The sequence below is a fragment of the Malus sylvestris genome, chromosome 7, assembly GCF_916048215.2.
Source record: "Malus sylvestris chromosome 7, drMalSylv7.2, whole genome shotgun sequence".
Lineage (NCBI taxonomy): Eukaryota > Viridiplantae > Streptophyta > Magnoliopsida > Rosales > Rosaceae > Malus > Malus sylvestris.
The window spans coordinates 33,318,951-33,341,634 of record NC_062266.1 but is presented as its reverse complement, the minus strand read 5'-3'; the positions used below and the strand labels follow the sequence as shown (position 1 = coordinate 33,341,634).

General features: G+C 36.3%; 1 long non-coding RNA gene across 1 annotated transcript; it reads left to right on the top strand.

Moving 5' to 3' along the window:
- The first annotated feature begins 755 nt into the window (after positions 1-755).
- On the top strand, positions 756-5,854 carry LOC126629721 (uncharacterized). The gene is made up of 5 exons (XR_007625837.1): positions 756-1,028; positions 1,123-1,233; positions 1,336-1,615; positions 4,485-4,743; positions 5,486-5,854. It is a non-coding gene; the product is annotated as an uncharacterized LOC126629721 (long non-coding RNA).
- The last annotated feature ends 16,830 nt before the right edge of the window (positions 5,855-22,684 follow it).

Here is a 22,684-nt window from a genome sequence, read left to right as displayed (position 1 = left end):
GTTAATAATAAGCCTATACAACTTTTGTATCATTGCCAGGGTGGCGTCAAGTAAATATAATTTGCTCTAAATAGCCTGATCAACTTATATGGAACTTGACAAATTGTTATAGTAGCCTCACGATTTAATAATATATTATCACGTGAAAAACGAAAAACGGACACTACACTTTTAGACCAACAAATCATATTAACTTAAAATTTGAAAATTTTTATCGACAAAAAAAAAAAAAAAAAACTAAAAATTCTTATTCCCCACCCTCAAACTTAAATCACACATTACCCTCAAAGTGTGGAAAATAAAACAAAAATAAACAAAAATAATACATAAACTTTCACTTGACTAGAAAAAATACGATACAAATAAAGAAATAAAACTAGAAAATAAAACAGAATACAAAATAAGAAAAAAAAAAAAAGGAATGGATATATAGAAAAAGGGAACTTTAACGAAAAGCAACTAGTACGGTTCACTTTAACAAAAAATCATATTTTTACACTAAAAAGTCAATCCTGGTACTATTCACTTTACCATTTATTTTTTCCTTATCATTAAAACTCAAAATTTTCAAGCCATTTTCATTAGTTTTCCTATAGAAAAATAAGGTACAAATTTGCCAGGCGCTGGGATCGAACTCGTGACCTGGGAGCCTGAAAGGGTTGAGCTTTGCACGTGCAAGAGGACTTGTGGGAAAACCCTAGGACTTTCAGTTATATAAGTTGCTTAACAGCTTCGTTCTTCATTTCCAACCTAACCCTTAGCCGTTGAGAGCTCATAACCTCGAGCCCAGAGCCAAGAGCGCGCTCTCTCTTACTTCCTCATCGTTTCTTATGGAGCTTATGAGTACATCAAACCCTAATCTAGTAGCACCTGCACATTTTCAAAACCCTCCGCCTCTCAACCAAGCCGCAGACTCCCTCAGTTCTCTCCATTCTTGTAAAAAAAAACACCACCACAAACCCTTGCCCCATTTCTTCTCCGCTCATCTCTGAAACCTTTGAAATCACAGCCCCAACCCTCACTGAAAAGTGAGAATCCTCATTCTGTCTGAAAATTTTCTGGTCCATTGGCATTTAATGGTGGAAATATGTGAAACCTCATGCATGTGTTGGTCTGTTTCAGGGACTGGGTTTCCAAAAAGAGACATGAAGATGGCGCTACGGGCCCAACCCCAACTCGCAATGCAAGAAAGGAACTACGGAGTTCCTCCCAGCTCAGATCCGTAATCTCAAGGTATAACCCACGATTTTCATCTTTGTTCTTGTTCAGAAAGTGCAGCAGTCTGATCTCTGTGAGGTAATTCATCCCGATATTAACGTTCTCCTCCCTTGTTAGATTCTGCTCCTCCCCATCACCACCAACAGTGGCGGATATTTCGAAGGTTGTTCTGGTGGAGTTTTACCAGCTGTCGGAAACTCGGGAAGGAAGAGGAGGGAGTGTTTAGGGTTGAGTATGGGGATGAGATGGAGGGTGTGGAGGTGGCCGAGGCGGCGGCGGAGGAGATCGGTATAGCTGATCTGGCAGTTGAGGAAGGCACCAGGGCTTTGAAGGACTTCATACCCTACAATGGGGTCTTGAACTTGGAGGGCGTTCACAGGCCACTGCTAGCGTGCAGGTAATTAATCAATTAATACTAAGTAACCTACATGAAAAAATACGATCATTTTCTGCGAAATCTACTCACCTGCATTTTATGTGACATGAAGCGTATTCATTCCGGTAGTTGGCCTCGATTTAGTTTCTAATTTCTCTGTGAAATCTACTTATGTGCTATTTTACTTATCATTATATAATTTGAATGACACTTTGAAAAAAACTTTCCGAATATAATGTGACAATCTCATCTTGGTACACTTTTTCTTGCCTCTTGAAAGGGTACAAGCAAGGCCCACGAACTGACATTGTTTTTTGAAAGGCAATATAATGATTTAGTTTTAGATTCCTTACTTGCAATTATTGAGCAAAGAATACAAAAAAGCTATTGTCTATATATATCCAATAATTTATCAAAAACATTATGCGAGCAAGTAAAGCCATGGTTGAAAAGTTAGTCAGTTGGTGACAGTGCATCCGTCTTTTTCTTGAATTTCAATTTTTAGTATCTTACTTGTAGCTGAATCAGCATATCCAAGTGTTATCACTGTTTGAGAACTGATCGGTTGGTCAGAACAATATGTTCGTTGTCTGTTAACTTGACTTCAAGCTCGATTTATATGTGCTAGAGGCGTTTTAACATATCTTTTTTCACCCAAAAAGTAGGGTAGTGTTATGATAGGATTTTTACCACACGCACAAAATGATTAAAACATCTATAATGCTTACAAGAATGATAATGATATTGTAGTATAAATGATTCTGCTGAGAGACTCTGATCGTGTAACTTTCACATACTCAAATTAGTTAGAAATTTCAAATTAGACTAAACTAAAATCTGACCGTGTAACTTTCACATACTTTATACCAACCTTTAAAAACAGAAGATTAACCTTAGATGACTACGAAAGAAAGAGATCATCTCCGGATCTCTTTCACCAAATCCTCCTAATCATTTAATCTGGACCCTTAAAATTTGATTCAACGACTACAATCCTTTAAAAGTTATAATCATTTTAACCGTTGGATCAAATTTTAAGGGTCTCAATTAAATAATTAGGAAAATTTGGTGGAAGAGATCTGGAGAGGATCTCTTTCCGACTATCAAAGTGCTTCAAAAGAATCAGTGCTATTTCCAACCTTGAAAGATTCAAAGATTCAATCTCTGCCAATGCCAGTCCTTTCTGGTACAATGCCTCTGATAATTGATCACGGGTTGTCTCCAACTTCTTTTTAGGGTTGTGTCCATCTTCTTCTTATTTTTCTATAACAAGAATCAGTGCTAGTTATTATTAACCTATCGATAAACTTATGAAGAAAAGCTCGTAAGATTTGTTGATTCTCTGAAATAATTTTGGCAGATCTTCACAACGGTTTCAAGAAAGACGAAATAAAAATAAGAAGTATGCTTTCACACATAACATAGTCCCTTCTTTTTTCTCTATATAACTCATATTTCTCACATTTTTCATCAATTTCGAACGCAAATAAAACATGTTAAGCATAATAAAATTACCATAATAATGTTACGTAGTTTTTTTTTTCTTTCTAAAATTCTCTCGTTACATAAAAAAATTACCCAAACCTCATTTCTTCTACAACAAGCTGCACATAGTAGGTATACATTCTGAGTATGAATGTTATTGTTTTGGTGTCATTTTAGTCATCTATGATACATAGTAGGTACTATCAATGATATTTTTGTATGCAACTTTTGATATATGATTATGTTTTTCGGTCCCGTCACATATGATATCCTAGATTTGTAGGCGTTCATGCACAAAATTGGGTCGATTTTGGACCAATGTAAATCTGATCGTGAATCACACAAATGCATAAGAACACAAAGATATATTGGGGTTCACCACAAGTTGGGGCTACGTCCACACTGGTGTCGATTCGGTTTCACTATGTAAATTGAGGGTTACAATGTACATGGAGATAGAGGTTAGGGTTTGCTCTCTTTGCTCCTATTTGCCCCTATTTAAAGTGAGGTGAAGGATCCATTTATAGAATAAGGGTTCCCTTCACCTCCTACATGCTTCATAGGCTAGGTCGTGAGGCCCAAATACTAAGGCCTAATATATGGTACAACATGACTTCCTTAATTCTTCAGTCAATAGAGTCTTTTGGTTGAAGACTTTAAATCCAATCCATGTGTAAGTCGAAGTGACTAAAAGTGGTCCTGAAACCAATACTCGACATAGGGCAGTGCCCATTCTCAAGCAATACTTAACTACAGGTAGCACACATTGCGAGGTTGCTCGACTAGAGGAAATGCTCGAGGCAAGGCAGTTGCTCTGCTGGAGACAGTGCTCGTTGCAAGGCAGCTCGACTCGTGGTGTTCCTCGTGCACTCGAAGTCAGCATGCATTCATTATGAGTTAACTTTCGATATGACTCGGGTTTGCTTGTCGAGTTCGCATATGGGTCTATATGTCTGCTCCACAGATCGGGTCCACAAGTCGGGTCTCTAAGTCGGGGCCATATGTAGGGGCTTTGAGTTGGGGCCACAAGTTGGGTCAATGAGTCGAGTTCCGAGCTCAAGTGTGTCCAATCTAGTAAGTCCGACCATGAATCACACAAACGAACAAGACACACAAAGATATATCATGGTTCACCCAAAATTGGGGCTACGTTTAGGGGTGGAAAAAATTCCCAAAATTCCCAAACCAAACCAAAAAAATACCGATCCCAAACCAAAAATGTCCCAAACCGATTTTCCCAAAATTTCGGTATTCCCATACCGAACCGAAAATATATATTTTTAATTATTTTATATATATATATATATATATAGATAATAATATATATTGTTTTTTTAATATAGTTAGAGTTAATTTGAACCGTTGGATTGCTTCAAATTAATCCATGCCATCCATTCCTTGTTAGGTTTCTCCCAGTCTAGTTTCATTTCTGATTTCTCACTCAGCCTTCCAACACCGACAGCCTTCCTTCGAATCGTCTCTGACTCTCCAGCCGCCCAGCCTTCCTTCATGAATCACCACCCAGCCACCGCCACGCCAAAGCATCAAAGACTGAACTCTCCAGCCTTCCTTCACGAATCGTCTCCGACTCTTGCGATCTCTCTCTCACGGACAGAACTCTCGATCTAGCACCGAGTCCGAGTCTCACTCTCACCCCAAATTAGGTAACTAATTTAGTGTTTTGAAATCTAATTTCTGACACTCATCCAAAGTAGGGATTGTTGGCAATTTTTTTTGTTTGTGTGTTAATAACTTATACATTTCTTCCATCTTCATCTGTTAGTTAGTAGTCATTCAATAATTAAAATGATGTTTGATTGAGTTTGTCGTATTCTTTTTGAAAAATCGTTTCTTTTATTGATGATGCGCTGCGGCACCCGTGTTTGATGCTATGTATTTGGTTTTGGCGGGTTGTAGGGGGGTTAAAGTTGTTTCTGGTTGCATCCTGCTCGCTTCATTCAGAATGTTGGTACTAGGCGCTGTGTTAGTCCATTAATTTCATGTTCACATAATACTTACAGGGAAACTCTTCAACTTTCTAGATGGCTAGTTCAAATTGTTAGGCTCTAATATCATAGCTTGGAAGTGGAGAATTTCAACTCAATTCTTAATGAACTGCACTTTTGTTGCGATACCTTAACTAACAAAGGGTTTAATGAGAATAATACCCCTGAGTTTACACTCTGGAGAAATAGATTGAAGTTATACTTTTTTCTTGGAGTCTTACTTGCGACAATAAGTAAATCTCTTTACACCTGCACACACATCATTGAATTAAGCGTTCACTGGTGCACCTTTACATGTAATAAATTAAACCGCTATCATTGATCATTAATCAACAAAGAAAATTATTAAGCACTACTACAAGTGATTATCTATGCTGACTGATTTCCTGGTTATCTTCAGGGAGAAGTGTTAGCAGGTTTAGCACTGCTGTAGCAACTGAGGAGTTAATCATTTCACCTGTTCAAACTTCAAATTAGTCACACGCTGCGTCAGGTAATATTTTTGTTTTGGCTATAGAATCTTAGATACATGGTCTTGCTTTAATGTTTGATAGCAAATCAAGTTTTGTAATTCTGTGCACAGATTGGCATATTCTAGGCAGATACTTAACTGGGCCTTGCCATTTAATTGGCATATTTGTGCACAGATTAGTAGAAAAAAGACATGACGTTACAAAGTCTGTAGGTTTGCCATCCTCTATATTAGAAACGAGCTGGTTTTTATTTGCTCGGAATATATTTCTATGTTGAATGCTAATATTTTTGCTTTTGGATTTGGTACTTAATTTATTTTTATTGCATGCATGTGTAGTAGAAATTGAATAGGCAGATGCTATTGTGCACAGACAGATTGGCAGATTGCTTTTGAATAGGCAGATGCAATGAAAGTATGAAACTATGTCAAATTGGCAGATTGGGCAGATGCTATGAAAGTATTGAATAGGCAGATTTCTTTTTAATAGGCCTATATGTCAATTTTTCAATATAAAAGATTGAATTTTAGCCCAAAAGCATAATATGTCAAATTTTAGTCCAAAAGCCCAAAACCATTTCGGGATTCCCGATTTGTCCCGAAATCCCGAAACTATTTCGGGATTCCCGAAAATTGGGATTCCCGAAAATTTGGTTTGGGATCGGTATTGCAATTGGGATTCCCGAAAATTTCGGTTTGGGAATCGGGACAAGGGTTTCGGTATGGGATCCCATACCGAACCACCCCTAGCTACGTTCACATTGGTGTCGATTTGGTTTCACTATGTAAATTAATGTACATGGAGATATAGGCTAGGGTTTGCTCTATTTGCTTTTCTTTGCCCCCCTTTAAAATGATGTGAAGGATCATTTTTATAGAATAAAGGTTCCATTCACCTCCTACATGTTTCATGGGCTAGGGTGTGATGCCCAAATACTAAGACCTAATATATGGTACAACAATATGCAAGATTGATATGGATGAGCAATCTTCGAGAAGCCAGTTTGTGTTTACCCTGCATATATCGGGGGAAAAACAAAACCAAGAAACAAAAAGTCAATGGGGTCTTAAATCTTATCGACCTTGCTGGAAGCGAGAGATTGTCAAGGATGGGTGCAACTAGATAACGGTTTAAGGAAACCCAAGCTATTAATAAAAGTTTTTCATCCTTGAGCGGCGTAATGTATGTTTTGGCGAATAAGGAGGACCATGTTCCATTTAGGAATTCCAAGTTGACCTCTCTACAAGTATAATAATCAATGATAGTTTTACCATTATGGCTGCTTGCTTTGTTCTCAAGGAATTATAGTATTTATTTCACATCTTTTTAATGCATAAACAACCTTGTCTGGGAGGAGATTGCAAGTCGTTGATGGTAGTCAACGTCTCGCAATTTTCCTCTTTCGTCGGGGATACCCTATGTTCGCTCATATTTGCTTCTACAGTTTACACGTGTGAACGGATTTCTCGAAGGCAAATGACCAAGACCTTGCAGCTAGCTAGTTCAGCTTGGTTTGGTGTTCTGAGGACCACCAAGAAGCTTGCTCAACCAGCTACTGCTCATTCTAGTGTGAAAAGGACAACCGTGAATACCTTATATCTAGGCATGAAGAACTTACAACTAGACAGTCCAGCTCCGTCTGGTGTCTAGTGAAAATTTATGAGGTTTAGAATATAAATCACTAGTAGAAAAGAAAACAAATGCATATAGTTTCTTATCTATTTAAGAAATCATGAGCTGTCAATTGTCTAATCACATCACACCTTGGATGTTGATTCTGCCCTTCCGTAAGCTATAGGTTTAGTTTGGATCTCAATCACATCAACTTTGATGTGAAATTCCAAAATTTGATGAGGTATTCACAGCTTCACCACGGCTTCCAAAAGGAATTAGATGACATGGCCAGATTTCTTAAAGAGATAAGAAACTATATGCATTTGTTTTTTTTCCTACTAATGGTTCATGTTCTAAACCTCATAATTTTTCACTAGACACCAGACGGAGCTGGACTATCTAGCTTTAAGTTCTTCACGCCTAGATGTAAGGTATTCACGGTTGTCCTCTTCACACTAGACTGAGCACTAACTGGCTACACAAGCTTTTTGGTGGTCCTCTAGATAACAAACCGAGATGGACTAGCTAACTGTAAAGTTTTGGTCATTTGCCTTCGAGGAATCCCTTCACACGTGTGAACTGTAGAAGTAAATCTGAGCGAGCAAAGGGTTTCCTCGAAGGAAAAGATATCTTGCGAGACGTTGACTACCATCAACGTCTTGCAATCTCCTCCTAGACAAGGCTGATTATGCATTAAAAGAAATGTGATGTAAATACTACAATTTCTTGAGAGCAAAGAGCAAGCGACCATATGGTAAAACTATCATAAATTATTATAACTGTAGAAGATAAATAAGCTTGGAATTCTCAAATGGAACATGGTCATCCTTATTAGCCAAAGCAGACATGATGCCACTCAAATGGAATTCTCAAACTTTTGTTAATAGCTTGGGTTTTCTCCAACCGCTCTCCGGTTGCACTCGTCCTCGACAATCTCTCAATTCTAGCAAGGTCGATAAGATTTAAGATCCAATTGACTTCTTGTTTTGTGTTTTCGTTTTCACCAAATTACATAGGGTAAACACGAAATGGCTTCTCGAAGATTGCTCGTTCCTACAAACCTAAGATATCATTTGTGACGACACTAAAAAAACAAAATCATAAGTTGCATACAATTACATAATTGATAGTACTGTAAAATTAGAAGGTAATGCTAAAATGACACCAAAGCAATAACATTCATACCCAGAATGTATACTTGCTATATACAACCTGTTGTATAAGAAATGGGGTTTGGTTTATGTTAGAGACATCCACGATTGTTATGCCAGAAACGTTTTCGTTTCCATCTGTATCATGGTGTATCAAGTCCTGAATCTCTCTGTTATAGATTCTGAGCACTGAGGCCTGCACATAATTAAATGGCATTATAATTTGCACAATTCAACAAACAAAAAACAAGTTAATAGTACATGCATCCTGTATGTCCAACCCTGGGTCATAAGGGACTGACTTGTTTGGAATATCTGCTCGAGTGAACAAGGTATTAAACATTTCTACTTTGGAGCATTTCGTCTGCCCATCATAGTATAAGTTTTCCCAGAACCTATTTGATCATAAGCAAATATGCAGACCTGAAAAAAAACAATCAATATTTTTTAGTGCATGCCTAAATGTACCAAATGAACACATATTCAAGAATGTCAGGGGCAATGTTGACCTTTGTGGGAAGATTGGAGCTTCCATGTGCCAACATTTCCATGGCAAAGACTCATTTCTTTCTAACCAAAGCAAAAACGCACAATTAAAATCCACCATTTGAAACATTTATGTACACAATCCTACTTAGCACGAGGATTCCCAGGATGATGTTTTTGTGGAAATATCGGAGTTTGTGTAGAGTGCACTCGATGGCCACAAGGTAAAGTGATCTTCTTTTCTGAGCATTTTAAACTGTGACACTTTTATTTCTTCCATTATTTTGGTTTTGAAGTCCATATTCGAGCATAACTTTTGCCCTCGACAATTGGCTGCCAATGCCTTAATATTGTGTATTTTTGTTATGTATTGATTTTTTTCTTTCCCTTTTATGTGTATTTCTGTTTGTTGAATTAGAACTTCTCCTAACCCCTCTAGTGAATTATTTTACCTTTCATACACGCAAAGGCATGCACTAAAAAAAATATTGATTGTCTTTTTTCAGATCTGCATATTTACTTATGGTTAAAGAGGTTTTGGGAAAACTTATACTATGATGGACAAACTAGATACTCTAGAGTAGAAATATTTAATACCTCATTCACTCGAGTAGATATTTCAAACAAGTTAGTCCCTTGAGCCCCAGGGTTGGACATACAGGATATAGGTATTATTAACTTATTTTTTGTGTTGAGTTGTGCAAATTATAATGCATTTTAATTATGCGCATGACTCGATGCTCAAAATCTATAACAAAGAGATTCAGGACTTGTTATCCACAAGTGGTGCAGACTTGGCAATGACAACACACGGAAAGCAATACACAATACACCATGATGCAGATGGAAACGCACACGTTTCTGGCCTAACAATCGTGGATGTCTCTAGCATAAACCAAACCTCATTTCTATGTGCAGCCTCTTCTACAGGCTGCACATAGAAATGAGGTTTGGTTTATAAAGACATCCACGATTGTTAGGCCAGAAACGTGTGCGTTTCCATCTGCATCATGATGTATCGTGTACTGCTTTCTGTGTGATGTCCTTGCCAAGTCTGCACCCCTTGTGGATAACAAGTCTTGAATCTCTTTGTAATAGATTTCGAGCATCAAGGCATGCACATAATTAAAATGGATTATAATTTGCACAACTCAACACAAAAAATAAGTTAATAATACCTACATCTTGTATGTCCAACCCTGGGCCTCAAGGGACTGACTTGTTTAGAATATCTGCTCGAGTGAACGAGATATTAAATCTTTCTGCTCTGGAGCATATGGTATGCCCATCATAATATAAGTATTCCCAGAACCTCTTTGACCATAAGCAAACATGCAAACTTGAAAAAAGACAATCATGTTCTTTTTAGTGCATGCATTTGCGTGTATGAAAGGTAAACGAATTCACCAAAGGGATTATGAGCAGTTCTAATTCTACAAACAGAAATACACTTAAGAGGGGAAAGAAAAAGGATCAGTACATAACAAAAATACGCAATATTAAGGCACTGGCAGTCAATTGCCAAGGGCAAAAGTTATGCTCGAATATGGATTCCGAAACCAAAATAATGGAAGAAAGAAAAGTATCACTGTTTAAAATGCTTAGAAAAGAAAATCACTCTACCTTGTAGCCATCGAGTGCACTCTCCACAAGTTGCGATACTTAACATCCTCCTAGAAAGCCTTGTGGTGGTAAAATTATATTTTTGGCCTACAAAGTTAATAAAACATTTATGATGAAATTAGATCCAAATAATTTGTCTCTATGATTTTAAACTAGATAAGAAAAAAAAAACATTTTCTTTTATGTTATAGGCCTCTTGAATCTTTTATTTACCTATTTTCTTTTATGTTATTTATGTGTAATGCCGCATTACACCAAAATAACATCTAAGTAAATAGAAGATTCAATAGGCATATAACGATATATATATATATAGACCAATGAGCTAATTAAACCCAACCAAGAAAGCAAACAAAATAGAACCCTAATATTACTTGAAGTTTATCATTTGCAGCTCATGCTTCAATGTAAATTTTTTTGAAGAAGACAAGGTAAGAGCTCAAGATTTATAAACTATGAAGAATGATAGAGATTTTGATTTTGGTGTGTGATTTATTAGGATAGATGGTGAGTTATATAGAGAAAGAAGAAAAGAATAGGTTATGTGTGAAAGCTTACTTCTTGTTTTTATTCCGTCTTTCTTGAAACCGTTGTGAAGATCTGCCAAAATTATTTCAGAGAATCAACAAATCTAGCCCCATTAACGTACAGATGAAATCACAAGTGAATTGATCATACACTCACCAACGAGAAATATAAATGAAGTGCTAAGATCGGACCAATCTTCAGGAAAGAAGAAATAAAATACAAGAAACCATTAACAATTTTAGGGTCTTCCTTTTCAAGTTTGTGCAAAAGGAGCGTCTTAAAGTGTCGAACCTGACGTCCAGTTGATGTTGGATCCATCATGCGTGCCTTCTGAAATCCTTGGAAGCGGCCTGAACGCACAAAAATAAAGGAACTTTAACAAAAAAATTTCGATACTGTTCATTTTAACGAAAAATTTTGTTTTACATTAAAAAGTCAATCTTGATACTATTACTTTACTCTTTATTTTGTCGTTATGTTAAAACTCAAAATTGTACTTTTGGAGAATGACACGTGACGCAACGAAATCGGTTAAAAATCATATCCAAAATTACATATAAAATCATTTTTTTAATTATTTTATAAAATTAATATTTTAATACAAATTGTTTGGGCTATTCAGTTTAAGGATGGAGATGCAATATGCAATTATTATTTATTAAAGGCAGTTACTAATTACTTGAGATGATTGAATCATTTTTTACACGCTGGAACTGCTCTATGCTACCTGAATTCTCAAGGACACTATCCATATTAAATAATGAAAATCTATATCAGACTCTTCAACTTCAAATAGGGAAACAACATATCAATTTGGTTTATCTGGTTCAATATTTAGCCAAATTATGTGACTAACAGTAGTATATTAAGGATACTAAAACATAAACCAACCAAAAATTCAGTTTTTTGCAGTAAATTATGGCGGAATGAAGGAGAGTTCTAAATGATCACATATGAAAATAGAACAAAGATTGTTTAACCTCCCATTTTCGGTGCCCTCCTGTGCCTTTTTGTTTGTGTGCAGTGGCGAAGCCACGTGAGGGCGAGGAGTGGCGGACGCAGACAATCCTTGTCCATGAAAATACAGCCTAATTGGAGCCTCTATAGCTCATTAAATCATCCAAAATCATGTGACCTAAAGAATCTCATGTCATCTTTTCGAATGCCAGTAAATCTAGTCTTAGATTTTACAAAACATAGATACCCATCCAGAGATTCAAATAAATAAGAAATTTAACTGATACAATCAAGGACGCGGGAGTGAACTGCGTGGCGATGGGGAGCTCGCCGAGGTTCCAGGTCTATGAGGTGGATTTCGGGTGGGGAAAACCCGAGGGGGTGAGAAGCGGGTCGAACAACCGGTTCGACGGGATGGTGTACCGTGTATTTGTACCGAGGGAAGAGCGGCGGGAGGAGCATCGATGTGGAGATTAGCTTGGAGGCTCCGACGATGGAGAAGCTCGAGCAGGACACTGGTTTTCTGGTCGTTGAAAACTAGTTAATTGAGCTTAATTAATTAAGCATGGATTTGGGTTAATTTGAAGGCAGTTTAATTAGTAGTGTTAACTATGGGATTATAATTAATTAATTGGTTCGTGTGTGGGTTTAGTTGAGACAGGCCTTTAATAATTACTACTGGAGTCACATAAGGACCACTTTTTATTTAGATTTGTGTGGGAGAGTGAGTGTTTTGTTGGACTTTAATTTAATTTTCTTTTTTTATTTATTTTTCACTTAATTGGAATTTCGGACCTTTCAATTCTCAAATTTAAATTCTATATAAATGAATGTTATTTTAAAATTTCTATGAGTGAGATTTTAAATATAAAAAAGTTCGTATTCAAATTTAATTTTTTTTAAGTTAACCAAATAAGAAAATTCATAAATTCTAAAAATTAAAATTTTGTTGTTTCAATTTTCGTCATTTTAAAATTCCTCAGCAATTTTGAATTTTCTCATCTAAACAAGATGTGAAGGACTATATCAAAAATATGGGGGTGCAGCCCACTGCCAATCATACCGAACCTCATACAACGAGTTGAATCATTTAATACAAGTTGCAGTTATTTTGTAATTAAGTTTGCCGATGTTGGACTTTCACATTATTCAACATATACAAAGCTAGTAGAATCATCAAAATGATGCTCAAATGTTGAAACAATTGGGTGCGAAACACACCTTCACTTTTAACTTCTCAACCAACAATGCCTCGACTTCTTCCTTCGTCAACTTAACATTGCCACACTCTGATCCCTCCACGCTGCCTATATCGCTGGGACTTGCTGCATCTTGCTTAACACCAAGTGGCGGTCATTGGCGTCTCATGCTACTCGGTACCTCCAATTTTCTTGTTTCGATTCTTCACCACTTGTCCATAGGAACTTGATCAAGACTCCTCTCTTTCTAAACAAAACAAAAACGCACAATTAAAATCCACCATTTGAAACCTTTCTATACACAATCCTACTCAACGAATCGATACGATAATAAATGTTTTTTTTTTGCCAAAGTTATCAATGTATGAAGAGAATTACACATGTTCAAATTAATCAAAGTTACAAGACTTATAAAGTCACATTGGTTAAAAGAAGTCATGTCTGTTTGAATATAATATGATGAATTATTCAAAAGGAAAACTAATAAAAAAAAATTTAAAACTTTCAGTTTTAATGATAAGAACAAAATAAAAAATATAGTAAATAGTATCATGAAAGACTTTTTAGTGTAAAAAATATAATTTTTCATTAAAATAAACAGTATCGGAAATTTTTCGTTAAAATTTTATTATCCAAAAGCATTCCAATGCTTATTACCTGCTGCAGAGCACCAGTTGCCCAAATGTCATATTTGTTAGCCAAAGAAAGACACTTGTTGTCTATCAATCATGCTTGTCTTTTCACCAAACATGAAAAGAAGCAGTGTTTAATTTGAAGAAAGATGACTGGGCAATGACCCAACTCCCTACTCTGCCAATGCAAACAGAAACATATATATATATATATATATATATATATATATATATATATGTTATATTATATGTACATATATTCTTGAAATATTCAACAATGGTGTGACGTTGGATTTTGCAGACAGGGGTTTGGATTGGTGAAATCCTATTGGGGATTTTGGCTGAAGTTAGGGCTAGAGAGTTGGGAAGAGTGTCTGAGAGAGAAAGGAGAGAGATGTGAGCTGAAGAACAGAGGAGAGAGAGAGCTGTAATCTTGAGCAGCAAGAGAAATGTTAAGGAAATCTATTAAAAGTGGAATTTCTCATGAATTGTTTGTCACTTTTTTTTTTTTTGCGGTTGCGTTTCACATTAAGCAATAAACTACCTCTTTCTATGGTGAAGCTTGTTTTATTTTACTTGCATTGGATTCATTTTGATTTCCACGTCAATAAAAGAGTCATTTTTCGAGGATTGTGAGACTCTCTCGACCTTGCCAAAAGAAAGTATTTTCTCAATATTTATAATGTTGCTATGAAATTGGGCAAAAAAAAAAAAAAGGTGACAATAGGGTGCGTTTGGTACGCAGACGGGACGAGACGGGACGGAACGAAGGTGTAATTTTTGAAAAAGACATGGGGTATATTTGTCTTAAAATGGTAAAACATTGTGTTCCACAGACGTGGAACAAACCCGTTCCAGGGGGGGAGGTGGAACGCAAAAACACCCAAAATCTGTCCCGTGGAACAGCCCGTTCCACCCATTTTTGGCGCACCAAACGCGGGACGGAACGCCTCGTCCCGTTCCGTCCCGTCCCGTCCCACGTACCAAACGCATCCATATATATCCACCCATCCTATATAACAACTTCATTTTTTATTTGCTAAGGATGACTTTTATAATAGGCCTATACAACTTTTATATCATTGCAGGGGTAGCATCAAGTAAATATAATTTGTTCTAAAGAGCCTGATCAACTTATATGGAACTTGATAAATTGTTATAGTGGTGTCACGATTTAATAAGGGAATTATTATTAGCCCTTCAAAATTCTCACTCTACACTCCTAACTTTCTATATTTAGAAAGAAAAATACACTTATGAGGAGTGTAAAATAAAAATTTTGAAGTGCCAATAACATTTCCCTTTAATAATATATTATCACGTGAAAAATGAAAAACGGATACTTCACATTACTCTTTTAGACCGAAAAATCATATGACTTAATACAATCCCATTGCTACGATAGAATTTGTGGCTTGCCAGCTTTTTGCAGGAAATAACATAGGAGTAGGATTCTTTCTCCTTCTAATCTCTCTTCCCTTCTATCCCCTCCTATTTAAACGGTTGCGATTACGCAACGTTTACATCTTGTTTTGAATTTTTTATATAAAAAATAAGACAAAAAGAATTCTACTTGTTAATAGGATGGTAATAGGAGACGAGAGAATTCTACTTGTTATCGATGTCATTTACCACACCGTACCTTTGTACAAAAGTAAAAGCAATCTACCTCACTAAGGGAAAAATGGGAAGGAGGGTAGGGTTTCTTCTGATGAAATAAAGGGAGAGAGAGCAGCGGCTATTGTATGTGTGGACAAACTTTCTGATTAGATGGAGTCTGGAGATAAGAAAATAAATTGTATTGGGTTAGAGAAAAATGAAGTCCATTTTTGACTTAAATCTTTACCTTGTGAGCATGGCAGATATTTTTTGTGGTGTGAGAAGACCTTGTTTTAAGAAAAAAATATATGCGCATATCTTTTAAGGATTAGACAGCTTAATCGCTTAAGTATGTTCGACATCCATATCAAATTGATATGTCATTCGTATTATTGAAACCACTGAAAATTCGATTACAAAAATGTATATCTTGAAAGTAAGCATAATCTTCATAGAAACAAAACTATCTGTATAAATAAAGGTGGAGGTACCACCGAGCCCGTATCAGAGGCACAGCTGGAAAGCTGTCCGGTGTAGTCACATCAGCACGAGGCACCTGGGTGACCGTCAGGATCAGCGGGCAGCAAAGGTGGAGGTACTGCCGGTACAAAGTGTACCGAAGGAGTAGAAGCCATTGAAGACAGAAATGGGTAGTCATCCGCAGAAGAGAAAAATGAAAGAGAAAAAGAGGATCGGGACACTGACAACACTGATCTCATATTTTTCTTTAGATATGATCAAGATTCCTCATGAAGTGGATGGAGACAAACCCCGTCTAGTCTCTCAAGTTCCATTCAACAAGACTTAACACAAACCCTAAATTTTCCTGTGTATTTTGAAATGATGTTATCGTGTCGAGTATGATTTTGTCAAAATTAACTTTGAGGTAATTCATCTTGATATTAACGTTTTCCTTTAAACAAGCTTTACGTGTTTGAGTGATCACCTACGAAAATTAGTTTTTTTATACTAAATTTGCAAATTATGTGATATGTTATCAACCGAAAATAAACACATTAATCAATATTTATAATTGTCAACAACTGCATTATATGGTTTACTCAATTTAATCTAAAGAATTCGTTTTGCTACCATAAAACATTCATAAAAATAACAAATCCACAGGTCATTAAATAAGTTGGCATCAGTAGTAAACCAAAATAAAGCAGTTTCTAGTGCAAACCAACAACCAAAAGACTTCCTAAGCATAATGATCTCCACTTGCATCACATGTAGACAAACTCCATCCACATAAGAACTCGAGACAAGGAGCTCATCATTAATCCGGGGAATATCATAATTTTGACTATCAGGGCAGTTCAGCAAAATTCAATACTACCATACCATCACATTTAACAATTCTAAATTGCTGAAAGTTAGCAGTAATACACCCAATAGTTTCCTCCTGCCCATCTATAAACCCTTTATTGGTCAATAAACATTCATGCTTATGTTGAATGTTAAGTTCTTAATGTTGTATTAACAATGTGATTTTCATTACTTACAGTGGGCTTGATCAAAAGCAAGGAAGAAAATATCGGTAATATCGGAAATATCGGTAGTCCGAAAACACGGAAATATCGATGGAAATATCGGGATAATATCGATATCGATAAAAATTACATGGAAACCACGGAAATTGTAAGAAAAACTTGGAAATTTTTAATGAAACTTTGCAGGATGTTTATTTAGTCAATTATCTATTAGTTTATCACAAAAAATTGAAAGGAAATGCATTGCATGATGGATTTAACTGATTTAAGTTGATTATATAGCGAGCTGGCAAACATTGTGAGTGTAGAAAATATGTAGTAATTAATGAAAGAAGTTTAAACACACCATAATCATTTATATATAACTAATTAGTACAATATTGGGAGGTTTTATTTAGGATATTAAAAAAAAAAAGGAATTGAATAAAATGATGAAGAATAATGTGCCGAATTTGACACTTTAAATTTCTTACACATAAGCATGTGTCTAGGCGTTGAAGTTCCAAATTATAGTATATCAATTAACGATTGAAAATCAATAGGTTGAATAAGACTAAACTTTAATTTGGATGCCGATTATGTTTTTTCAAGTTTATATAAAGTAAAAGAATTGAATTTTGGAAGCCAAGAGTGTGTCAATTGTTTTATAATTCGTCCGGTCAAACCACGGTGAGTTGGCCAGCGTACAAGGTATCAATCTCTTCGTCTCGTCGAGTAGTACAACTTTCCTTTTTGTTTCACTCAATTTCGTTGAGTATTGAAAAAATTATACTCATTTGAATCTTACCCAGTTTCCAGCGACCGCAGTGACTTTCGAGTAATTTTCCGGCCAAACCACGACGAGTCAGACGTCGTGTGAGATACCATTCTCTTCGTCTCTTCGAGGGCTACAACTTTCGTTTTTGTCTTTCTTGATTTCGTTGAGTTTTGACAAAGTTATGGCCTTTTAAAGTGGGTGTAAATTTTCGGCCGAAATTCTGATTTTCTCTCCCTTGGGCGAGTCCCACATCGCCCATGCGAGGGCAGTGAGCAAGCAATTTGTCCTATAAAACCCACATTCCCCTGCTCAGCAGGGGAATGTGGGTTTTATAGGACAAATTGCTTGCCGAGAGCAGGGGAATGTGGGTTTTATAGGACAAATTGCTTGCTCACTGCCCTCGCATGGGCGATGTGGGACTCGCCCAAGGGAGAGAAAATCAGAATTTCGGCCGAAAATTTACACCCACTTTAAACGGCCATAACTTTGTCAAAACTCAACGAAATCAAGCAAGACAAAAACGAAAGTTGTAGCCCTCGAAGAGACGAAGAGAATGGTACCTCACACGACGTCTGACTCATCGTGGTTTGGCCGGAAAATTCCTCGAAAGTCACTGCGGTCGCCGGAAACTGGGTAAGATTCAAATGAGTATAATTTTTTCAATACTCAACGAAATTGAGTGAAACAAAAAGGAAAGTTGTACTACTCGACGAGACGAAGAGATTGATACCTTGTACGCCGGCCAACTCACCGTGGTTTGACCGGACGAATTATAAAACAATTGACACACTCTTGGCTTCCAAAATTCAATTCTTTTACTTTATATAAACTTGAAAAAACATAATCGGCATCCAAATTAAAGTTTAGTCTTATTCAACCTATTGATTTTCAATCGTTAATTGATATACTATAATTTGGAACTTCAACGCCTAGACGCATGCTTATGTGTACGAAATTTAAAGTGTCAAATTCGGCACATTATTCTTCATCATTTTATTCAATTCCTTTTTTTTTTTAATATCCTAAATAAAACCTCCCAATATTGTACTAATTAGTTATATATAAATGATTATGGTGTGTTTAAACTTCTTTCATTAATTACTACATATTTTCTACACTCACAATGTTTGCTAGCTCGCTATATAATCAACTTAAATCAGTTAAATCCATCATGCAATGCATTTCCTTTCAATTTTTTGTGATAAACTAATAGATAATTGACTAAATAAACATCCTGCAAAGTTTCATTAAAAATTTCCAAGTTTTTCTTACAATTTCCGTGGTTTCCATGTAATTTTTATCGATATCGATATTATCCCGATATTTTCATTGATATTTCCGTGTTTTCGGACTACCGATATTTCCGATATTACCGATATTTTCTTCCTTGGATTGAAGCAAGAGCCATATGTGCTGAGGGTCAAGGTATTGTTTGCATGATTGGAAATGAAATAGCACCATTGGCTATGGATATGTTAAATAACGTCTATGGTTTGCGTGTTGGCTTCGGTGCCACATGACTAGAATTGCGAGAGGGAAACTCTAGATGTCATGACCAAAGAGTTAGGCACTTTGAGGAGCTGGAACGTTTGACGGAAAATTTTACATTAGTAATCCAAACGGTGAAGTCAATTAAAGTTGGTATTGAATTCGTTTTACCTTTGTTCGCTTATATTAATTTTAGAGAAAATTAGAATCCCCCACCCATATGACAATTTTTTTTATTAAACATTTGTGCATTTCAGATTTTGATTAAAAGCATTTCACTACTACTAGTTACTCATATATTTTACTTAACAAATTAATACTAAATTGTGTTAATATGTATGAAGATATATTAGAGAGAAATATCAAGAACTAGAGAGAGAAATTAAGAAGATAGAGAGAGATGAATGTACTGTTATATTGATTTCTTACTGAGAAAGTCATTACACTTAGGTTTATATAGAAGTCATAATACATGTAACTGACTAACTAACTAAGTATACAATCTATTGACAAGTGTCAACATCTCATAACACTAATATATCATAACATCCCCCCTCAATCTCATGTGGGGATGCACCAAGCATGAGATTGTTACAATGAGACCGAAACAAATGAGAACTAAGCCTTTTAGTTAAAATATCGGCAAACTGCTCCCTAGAAGAGACAAACTAAACCATGAGCCGTTGTTTGGCAACCCGTTCTCGCACAAAATGAACATCGATTTCAATGTGCTTTGTGCACTGATGTTGAACATGATTAAAAGACAACGTGATGGCAGACAAGTTGTCACAGAATAACACATGAGTTGCAGGAAGTTTGATGTGCAGAAAATCAAGAAGTTGTTGTATCCAATCAAGTTTTGCAAAAATGGAAGACATAGCTCGATATTCAGCCTCAGTACAGAACCGTGAAACTGTATTCTGCTTCTTGGAGGACCAGGAAATGGGATTACCACCCAAAAACACAACTAAGTCAATTGTAGAACGTCGATCATTAGGATCGCCAGCCCAATCAGCATCACTAAAAGCTTTTAAATGCAAATCACGAGCATAATATGATATACCAAAGGACATTGTACCCTTTAAATATCGCATGATCCTCTTGGCTACAGTGTAGTGGAAGACCATAGGTGCTTGCATAAACTAACATACTTGATGCATAGAAAAAGCAATATCCGGCCTGGTAAAAGTGAGATATGCAACGCACCAACTATACTGCGATAGGCTGCAGGATTGTTAAAAGGAGAACCATCATCATTGGGTAATCGATTGTACAACAAGCATGGTGTATCACAAGGCTTGCAATAAACCATTTCAGCCTTCTGCAACAAATCTTGAATGTACTTGGTTTGAGACAAGAAAATACCTGTTCCAATTCGAGTGACTTGGATGCCAAGAAAATAGTGCAACTCTCCCATATCCTTAATATCAAATTCAACTGTAAGAAAGGCAATAACTTGTTGAATGACAGAAGAAACACTACCCGTGATGATTATATCATCAACATAGAGCAAGAATATCACAATCTCAGTGCCAAAATACTTAACAAACAGAGAAGAATCAACATAAGTAGATGCAAAACCAAAAGAATGAAGAAAAGTGGTGAACCTCTCATTCCATGCTCGTGGGGCCTGTTTCAACCCATATAAAGATTTGTGCAATTTACATAATAACTCAAGATGATTCGGATCTTCAAACCTCGGAGGTTAAGCCATATAAACCTCTTCTTGCAACAAGCCATGTAGGAACACATTTTTAACATCAAGCTGCCTTAATGGCCAGTGAAAATGTGAAGCCAAAGCTAGAATTAACCGAACTATAATAGGTTTGATGACAAGACTAAAAGTTTCCCCATAATCCAAACCAGGTTCTTAACTAAAACCCTTAGCTACCAACCGAGCTTTATGCCTAGAAATAGAACCATTAGAATTTCTCTTAAGCTTGAAAATCCATTTGCTTCCCACTAAGTTTTTCTAAACAGGTAATGGGATTAAAGTCCAAGTTCCCTGATGATGGAGTGCTTCAATCTCTTCTTGCATGGCTTTATACCAAACAGGGACCTTAAGAGCAGATTTGTGAGTTGCAGGCTCACACAGGGATAAGTCAACATAACTGGAATCACATAGATTACTGAGAAATGCTTTCTCCTTGAAAATACCATTCTTACTCCGAGTTTGCATTGGATGCATATTTAAAGAAGGAATAGGTAACACTGGATGCAGTTGAGTAGGATTGAACTCAAGATCGACAGGGAGTGAGGAAGAAGAGTTTGGTGATACAGTAATAGACTGAAGAGAGGATGCAGCTATGGAGTGCAAATGAGATGGTTATGGGGATATAGGTATGAGAGATGGTGATGAACTCATGGCTGAAGGTATGGAAGGATGAACCATAGTATTGGTAAGATTAGGGACTGGTGTAACTGAAGATGCAGGAAATGATGCACATGATATGGAACACTTGTTAGATTGAGAGAGTATGTGTTGGTAAGGGAATGTTGATTCAATAAACATAACATGCCAAGATACATATAATCTACCCTTTAAGACATCATAACAAATTAATCCCTTATATTTAGAGGCATATCCCAGAAAAACACACTCAGTAGTTTTAGGTTGTAATTTGGAAGTGTTATAGGGCTTGAGTAAAGGAAAAACATGAACACCCGAAGACTCTAAGATGGGTAATGATAAGAGAGGTACCATAAAGCAACTCAAATGTAGACTTATGCTTTAAAACTGGGGTAGGCATTCTATTAATCAGATAGGCAGCAACCTGACAAGCAAACGACCAAAACTGAGAGGGAAGCTTGGCATTTTGCAGCAGTGTAATAGTTGTTTCAATAAGGTGTCTATGTTTTCTTTCAGCTAGGCCGTTTTGCTCAAGAGTATATGGGCAAGAGATTTGATGCAACACCTCTTTAAGTTTGAGAGAAGATTGAAGTTTATGATTTATGTACTCCCCCCCCCCCACCATCTGTTTGTAAAGTCTTAATGGTCACAAAAAACTAAGTTTGAACATATGCATAAAAGGAGACAAAGGTATCAAAAAAGTTTGATTTATTTATAAGTGGGAACTCCCAACAGAATCTAGTACATTCATCAATGATAGTTACATAGAATTTGAAACCATCAAGGGAAGTACATGGTGCAGGACCCCAAAAGTCATTGTGTACAACTTCAAAGGGGATTTGGGATTAATGAGTACTAGATTGAAAATGAAATTTAGTAAATTTCCCTTCTAGGCAACTATAATAGACAATTGGTGCATCATCCTTAGAACACCTAATATTAGCTTTACTGAGCATGGTAGAAACCACATTATTGGTAGGATGACCAAGCCTACTATGCCAAATAGATGAACTAATAAGCTATCCCAGATATGCAGAAACCTTGATATTGCTTGGTGAACAAGGAGATGAGGGTTTGGCAAGAGATGGGATGGGATAAAGTCCATTACTGCAGAGCCCTTTGTATAGAATCCTTCATGTGGCATTGTCCTGAATCCAAAAACAAAAGGCATCAAAAATCAACCAGCAGTTATTATCAAGACAAATTCTATGTACGGATAATAAGTTCTGAGACAACTTAGGCACATATA